Source organism: Elephantulus edwardii, unplaced genomic scaffold (assembly GCF_000299155.1).
Source record: "Elephantulus edwardii isolate Elephantulus edwardi_28Jun2011 unplaced genomic scaffold, EleEdw1.0 scaffold00070, whole genome shotgun sequence".
Taxonomy (NCBI): domain Eukaryota; kingdom Metazoa; phylum Chordata; class Mammalia; order Macroscelidea; family Macroscelididae; genus Elephantulus; species Elephantulus edwardii.
The window spans coordinates 1,983,057-1,991,637 of NW_006399820.1; the positions used below are offsets into that span (position 1 = coordinate 1,983,057).

The 8,581-nt window shown below is 38.2% G+C and overlaps 1 pseudogene; it reads right to left on the reverse strand.

Moving 5' to 3' along the window:
* Positions 1–7,758: 7,758 nt before the first annotated feature.
* Positions 7,759–8,581, reverse strand: part of LOC102849487 — a 31,374-nt pseudogene continuing 30,551 nt past the window's right edge.

Sequence of the window (8,581 nt, forward strand, 5' to 3'; positions counted from 1 at the left end):
TTTTTTTTTTTTTTTTCAGAATTACTTTATGTAGAATTGGTGACAGTTCTACTCTGAATGTTTGATAAAACTCACTTGTAAAACCATCTAGTCCAGGACTTTTTTGGCTGGAATTTGTTTTATTACCTTTTTAATTTCTTCTTTTGTAAAGGGTCTGTTCAGATGTTCAATTTCTGTTTCTGTCAGTTTAGGTAGGTTGTGCATTTCTAAGTATTTGTCCATTTCCTCTAGATTTTCATATTTATTTGAGTATAGTTTTTCATAATACCCTAATGTCAACTTTTTCATATTAGTTGGTTCTGTTGTCATGTCGCCTTATTCATCCCTTATTTGGATTATTTGTGTCTTCTCCTTTTCTTTAGTGAGTTTTGCTAATGATTTGTCAATTTTATTGACCTTTTCAAAGAACCAACTCCTAGTTTTGTTGATAGTTTCAATGGTTTCTCAGTTTTCTATTTAATTTCTTTCTGCTCTAATTTTTATAATTTGTTTTTTTAGAGGGTGTCAGGTTTTCTTGCTATTCTTTTTCAATTTGCTGGAGATGTTGAGTTATACAGTCAATGGTCAATTTTTCCTGCCTTTTGATATGTTTGCTTATTGTTATAAATTGACCTCTGGTTACTGTTTTGGCTGTTTCCCAGAGGTTTTGTAAGTGGTGTTTTCATTGTCATTTGTTTCAACAAACTTTTTAATTTCATTTTTTATTTTTTCTAGTACCCAGTCATGTTCAAGCAAGGTGTTGTTCAGCTTCCAAATGTATTTTTTTTTCTCTCTTTTATCTTCTTGTTATTAATTTTTAATTTTGTAGCATTATGGTCTGAACAGATGCTTTTTATTATTTCTATGTTTTTTTAATTTATTTATGCTTGTCTTGTGACCTAGAAAGTGATCTATTCTGGAGAACGTTCCATGCACATTGGAGAAAAGGGTATACTGCATATACTGCACTTTTTTGGGGGTGCATTAGCTTATAAATATCTATGAGGTCAAGTTGGTTTATTGTGTGGTTTAATTTTTCAGTATATTTGTTGAGTTTCTTTCTTGGAAGGGGTGTATTGAAGTCTCCAAGTACTATAGTAGTGTTGTACAGTTCCTTTTTCAGTTTTGTTAATGTTTGTTTTATATATTTTGCCTGGTTTTTCATTTAGTGCATAAATATTTACTGTTATATCCTCTAGTTATATTGACCCTTTCAGTACTATGTAATGACCTTCTTTGTCCCTTGTGATGGTTTTTACATTGACATTTATTTTATCAGAGATTAATATCACTACTCCTGCTTTTTCTCTGGTTGCCATTTTCTTGGAATATTTTTCCCCACCCTTTAATTTTTAGTCTTTCTTTATCTTCATTTCTCAGGCGTGTGTTTGTAGACAACATAATGACGGACTATTTTTTATCCAATCTGCTACTCTTTTTCTCTTCAGTGGTGCATTTAAACCATTCACATTCAGTGTGATTATTGAGAGGCAAGGTTTTATTGCTATCATTGTGTAGAGTTCTTTTTGGTGTTGTTGCTAGTTACTTTGGTCCTTCCTGCTTTCTGTGGTACCTTTCTAAGAAGGACATCTCTGACTCTTTCCTGCAGTTTGTTTTTACAAAGTCTCTTGGGTTCTGTTTTTCTGGGAATATCTTGATCTCTCCTTCATATTTGATGGATAATTTTGTTGGGTACAGTATTCCTGGTTGACAGTTGTGTTCTTTGAGTGTTTGAGATATGTCTTTCCACTCTCTTTTTGCTTGCATGGTTTCTTCTCAGAAATCAGCACTTAATCATATCTGCTCTCCCTTATAGGTTACGCTTTGATCCTCCCTTGCTGTTTTCAGTGTTCTCTCCTTATCTTTGGTTCTGACAAATTTAACTATGATATGCCTTGTTATTTTTCTTTTCGGGTCTATTCTATATGGTGTTCGCTGAGCTTCTTGAATATATATCCTCTCATTCTTCATTATGCCTGGGACGTTTTCCTCTAGTAATTTTTCCACAGCATTTTCGGTGCCTTTACTTGCTTCTTCCTGTTCTGGGAATCCAGGAATGTGCATGTTATTCCTCTTGATGGTGTCCCACATTATTCTTAGTTTTTCTTCTTTTTCCTTTTTTTTTGAGTCTGCTTTTTGCTCTAGCAGATTGGTGGTGACAATTCTGTCTTCTATTTCACTTGTTCTGTGTTCCATCTCTTCAACTCTGCTCAGGTGTTCCTCCATCATGTTGACAGCATCTGAAACTTTGGACCTCATATTTTGGATAGTGGTTTCTTGTTTTTCCAGTGCCACTAATGCCTGATTTGTTTTCTCTACATTGTTCTGGATTGGTTTTTTGGTTGTTTTTTTTTTTTTAGCTCCTCCTGGTTTTTGCTTGTAGTATCCTGTAATTCTTCTAGTTTGTCTTTCATCCATTGAAAATATTCAAACATTGTTCTTTTAAATTTTGTATTAGAAAGTTCCATCAGACTTTCTGGCTTCAGGAAATCCACTGATACTGTATCATCCTTTGGGGGTGACATCTTTCTTTGTGCTTGTGTAGTGTGTGAGATAGCTTGCTTTCTTTGAGACATTAATATGTTCTTGATCTGAATACAATGCTCTAGAGATCAGTTGGGTTTTTCTCTAAACTTCTGCCTCCCGGGAAATGTCAATTCAGAGCCTGTAAGAGAAGCCTCTTATGGGTAAGACATGTTAAGGTGCTCTGGATTAAAGGCAAGTTGATTGACTGGATGTGTAGGCACAGGTGTGGAGCCAAATAAGGTAGGGCAGGCACAGGGGTGAGGAGACCACAAGGGCAGGTTAACCACTTGGGGACCTCACTCAGACCTCAGCTGTCCGGGTGTACTCACGATTGGGTCCCTACTCAAATTCTAGCTGTCTGTTTCCCATCCAGTGGTTTTCATTCAGTGATCCCTGCCCAATGGCACTTATGTAGGTGCCCTCATACAGCAGCCCCTGCCCAAGCAGGGTCCTGGATCCAACAGGACCAGAGAAATCAAAGTCAAATTCCCACCAAACCACTCATCTCTGGCTGGTCTGCAGTGTCCACAAAAATTCAGACAAATTACTGCTGGCCTGCTTGTTCATGGGCAGTCAGCATGGCTCAAGATAGCTCAGACAAATTCCCACCAGTGGGCTCACCCTTAGTTACTCTCCCAGGCAATCAGCCCAAGAAAACCCAGTCTGGATCCTATCGGCCTTTTTCCTGCTAGATCAGTCCCACAGCAGCTCAGCTGGTGGCCATGGGCGATGGCTGGATCTGTGGTGTGGCTTTGTGTTCCTGTAGCTCCAAAACAAATTGCTCCAACAAAAGTTCTGATTCAAAATCCTACTGTCCATGGCTGTTGGTAGGTTTCCGTGAAGGACTCTCTAGTGTCTTTGTGGCACTGCTGGGGCACCACTGCAGGCAGAGACATGGGACTGGGGCACCATGGGGCCCACAGGCCTGGGGCACTACCAGGGGCATGGGTTTGGTGGTCTGTTCACAGATTATAAGCTGCCAATCACCCATCCTCAGTATATCAGACTGCCCACGTTGCCGGTCTGCACCAGCGTTGCTGGTCTGCACCTGCATCGCTGGTCTGACTACTGAAACTTTTTAAACATGTATCCTTCTAGACTGAATTCTGCTTAGGAGAAGCTATACTCACACAGCCTGAGGTAGTACAATGCTTAGGGTCAAACTCAAACTCACTGTCCTCAAGTTAGTTTCCACTCATAGTGACTCTGCACTCAGTTTCTGAGGTTGTAAATCTTAATGGGGAGAGAATACCTATCATTCTTTCCTGGAGCTGCTGGTGGATTTGAACTGTGAAAGACAAGAAGCCTTTTGGCTAGCAGTGCAACACACTAAGGGCCACATCATCAAAGCCACATTGCCAAAAAGCCAGTTCCACAGTTCCAAAGTCTTTCTATGAAGCAAAACCTAATACGAAAACTAGGCAAAGATATTACCAAGAAATATCTCTCTTGAATATAGATGCAAAAAACATTAACAAAATCCTAGCCATAAAAAGCACATCAAAAAATAATTTATCATGATAAAGTAGGATTCATAACAGGTATGCAAGGATGGTTCAACATAAGAAAAGCAATCAACACAATTCACCCTATTAACAAAGCTAGTAACAAGAACTATATAATCTTACCAAATTGAAGCAGAAAAGGCATTTGACAAAATCCAACACCCCTTCCTGATATAGACATTCAGCAAAATTGCAATAAAAGGGAATTTCCTCAACATAGTAAAAAGTTTATATGCAAATCCAAAAGCCAATATCATTCTTTTTTTCTATAATTATATTTTATTAATTTTCATAAACATTTACAGAGATTTTGGGCTTCCACTCATTCATTGTTGCACTATTCTCTCTACCCTCCTCCCAGTTTGTTCTTGTCCAAATGCCACAGTGCTTGTCAAAGCCAGTTCTGATTAATCTTCTTTGTCAGTGTGTCCTTTGCCATTCCCTATCACTCCTCCCTGAGAGAGACTTCACCCTGAGTCATAAGGAAAAGGGGACGGCGTATTCTCTTAGCTACTTCTTGCTGAAAAGGGACGCTGTGGGTTTCAGGGTGAAGATCTTCTCTCACTACTCTAAAGGGCCCCTTTGGCAGTAGGAAACACATAGACTATTATGGAGATTGATTTTGGAATTTAGATGCACTCTTATTGATTGTGCTTGGCTGTACATGTTCATATCCTTGAAGATGTATCATGGGGGTGTTGCAACCTAGAAGACACAAATTTGACTAACAAGTTATAAGTACATGAGTCCAAAAATTATGGAAAAGTAAAAGAAAAGATTCTTTCATTGTTTTACAAACCCTCCCCCAGGTCCCCTCCACCATGTAGCCCTCGCTCTAGTCTCCTGTGATGACAGAAATACCCAGTTATATCTCTCTTTTAAACGGTTCTCTCCCTCCTCTGTTTCAGTGCAGTATACATTATTGAACCCATCTTACTCAGTCTCTCCCCCCCAACCCCAAGGACAGTCCCATTCTACAACAGTGGCATCATGTAATTTTTGTCCTTTTGTGACTGGGATATTTCACTCAGCATAATGTTCTCCAGAGTCAACCATTTTGAATAATATTGCATGAGTTCCTTGTTTTTTAATGCAGCATAGTATTCCATTGTGCGAATATACCACAGCTTCTCTAGCCATTCGTTTGTTGATGGGCACTTAGGTTGTTTCCAACTCCTTGCTATTGTGAACAAAGCTGCAATAAACATGGGTGTGCATATATCTGCTAGGATGTCAGCTATGGTCTCTTCAGGGTATATTCCCAGTAGTGGAATTGCTGGGTCAAATGGTATCTCTATTTGCAACTTTTTGAGAAAGCGCCATACTGCTTTCCACAGGGGTTGCACCATTTTACACTCCCACCAACAGTGAATCAGGGTTCCAGTTTCTCCACAACCTCGCCAGCATTTATGAAGAAAGACTAAAACCATTTTCCTTGTAAACAGGGATCAGACAAGGATACCCTCTGTCATCACTTTAATCAATATTGCATTGAAAGTGCTTGCTAGTGCAATTCGATTAGAGAAGCAAATAAAAGGCATCAGTTTGGCAAAGAGATGACTAAACTACCTTCAATATGGATTGAAGCTCAACATCAAGAAAACAAAGATTCTTACCCTGGGACAATTGGCAGCATCATGATAGATGGTGAAGAGATTGAGATTGTTGACAGCTTCAGTTTGCTTGGCTCGACAATCAACACTCTTGGTCCTAGCAGCAAGAAATTAAAAGATGAATTGAATGGGCAAAGTATTTTGTCAGAGACCTCTCCAAAGTACTGCAGAGCAACGATGTCAGTCTGGAGACTAAGGTGCACCTGATACAGGCCATGGTCTTTGCAATTAGATGCTATGCATCAGAGAGCTAGATAATGACTAAAGATGATAGAAGGAGAGGTTGATGCCGTTGAGCTGTGGTGCTGGAGAAGAGAACTGAATTTACCATGGACTGCTAGGAGAATAAACAAGTCCATCCTGGAGAGGATGAAGCTAAGCTGCTCCTTGGAGACAAGGATTCTGAAGCTGTGTCTGACATACATTGGACATGTTGCAAGGTGAGTTCAGTTCTTGGAGAGGGACGCCATGCTTAGGAGGGTGGAGGGACAGTGCAGGAGAGGAAGACCCTCAATGAGATGGATTGATTCAGTGACTGGGGTAATGGGGATAGGTGTGTTAGAGACAATAAAATTGGCAAGGGATAGAGCAGGGTTTAGGGCTGTGTATATAGGGTCACTATGAGTCATAGGTGACTTGATGGCACATAACAACAACAACAACAACATATACGGATGATATGAGAGTGTACACAGAAAACCCCAAGGACTCAAAACAAACCAAAAACCAAATAACTGCTAGAGCTAGTAGGCCAATCTAGTAGAGTGGCAAGGTACAAGATCAATATAAAAAAATCAGTGGGATTTCTCTATGATAACAAAGAAAACATAGAGGTGGGGGGAAAGCAATGCTGTATAAAAAAGACAACAAAAAATTGAGATACTTGGGAGTAAATCTAACTAGAGACACAAAAGACCTGTACAAAGAAAACTATGGAATATTTCTTCAAGACAGAATAAAGTACCTAAAGAAATGGAAAAATGTGCCCTGTTCATGGATAGGAAGACTCAATATTGTGAAAATGATAGTCCTATAAAAACAATCCATATGTTCAATGCAATTCCAATACAGATATAAAATTCCTTTTTTAAGGAGATTTAAAGGAAAATTTTCATTTCTTTGGAGAGGAAAGAGACCCTGAATCAGCAAAGCACTCTGAGAAACAAAAATGAAGTGGGTACATAGCACTACCTGACCTCAAAAACTGCTACGCAGCAGTTGTAGCCAAAACAGCATGGTATACTCATGCAATGACAAGCACATAGATCAGTAGAACAGAATTGAGAACCTAGAATAGCCTAGCTATCTATGGCCAACTGATATTTGAAAAGGAACTAAAACCTATCAAATGGAGAAATGAAAACTTCCTCAACAAATGGTGTAGGCATAACTGGATTGCTTTCTGCAGAAAGCTGAAACAGGATCCACATCTCACCCCATACACAAAAATCAACTCAAGGTGGATCAGAGACCTGGGAATAAAGCCCCAATCATAAAGTTCATTGGAGATAAACTGGTATCAAGGTTAGATGGCCTACTCTATGGTGTAAAGAAACTGCCAAATACAGCTGAACATAGAGCTTTCATATGACCTAGCTATTCTACTACTTGGAATATAGCTTGGGAAAATGAGAACTGAGAGGCAAACTGAGACTTGCATACCAATATTCATAGCAGTGCTATTCACCATAGCAAGAACATGAAAACAGTCCAAATGTCCACCACAATCAGATGAATTGAAAAATATGGTACATTCACATGATGGAATACTATGCATCATGCAGTAGCAATGATTTTGTAAATCACTGCCTAACTTGGAAGGGACTGGGGAACATTATGCTAAGTGAACTCAGTCTCATAAGGACAGATATAAGACCATTATTGTAGAACATGTACAAGGATCCAAGTGGAAGAGGTTGAGAGCAGAGGGGGAAGCATGGGCAGGGGGATGGGGTAATTATAGGGTTGCACAATTTGACGAGTGGAGAGAGATGTGGGAATAAGAGATGGGAGAGATCTGGTGTGAAAAATGATGTTTACGAATTTTGTAAGTAAACAAGTATAAAAATTTTATTAAAAATAAACTAGTTTCAACTCTTAGTAACTTTCATTTAGGTTTCCAAAGCTATAAATATTTACAAGAGGTGCTTGCACATCTTTCCAGGGGGAATAGTTGATGGATTATTAATCATTGGACTTTTAGCTAGCAGTTCAACATGGAAGGCATTATTCCACCAGAGTTCTTTACTCTCTATACTGAGGAATAATGAAATGGTTTGTTCTTGTATTTCTGCCTCTTGCCTGTCACACTGACTGTTTCTAAATGAAAAAGGGTTAACAGTTTGGAAAGGGAGAAAATAAAAAAGGAAACATTTCATTCTACTTGTTCTTTTAGGTATTCTTGAATTCTACATCAGAAACATGTTGAGCCTTCTATTTTCTTTTTTTGAACAGTAAAATATAGGCTGTCAGCACCTCCCACAAGATAAGGAAGAATACAATTTGAATCATACCCCAATGAATTTTTCCTTGAACCTTACACAATGCACTCCATTCACAGTTTCCTCACAAAGGAGGATATTTACCTCTATTTCTTTGATATTCTTATAATGAGAGTCTTAAGGGACACTCCTTCATTAAAATAATTTTTAAATAGATGTCTCTTTTTATAGCTGCTACTTAACTATAATCATGATAGAACACAATTTAAAAATTCACCCTAAAAAAAAATTCACCCTGTAAATAATTTAAACTGCATCCTTATGAAGTAGTTAAAATAAAGCTGATGAGCTCAAAGATTTTTGTTTTCTTTATATACTATTCCCTCTTGACCTCTATTCCATGATTCTTTTTTAACTAAACTACAGACTTTATTTCTCATTATTTGATTTTAAAATTTGAGATGAAATGCTTTTTTTATATATTTTTTTTCATCATTAATTTTAATGAACATCTACA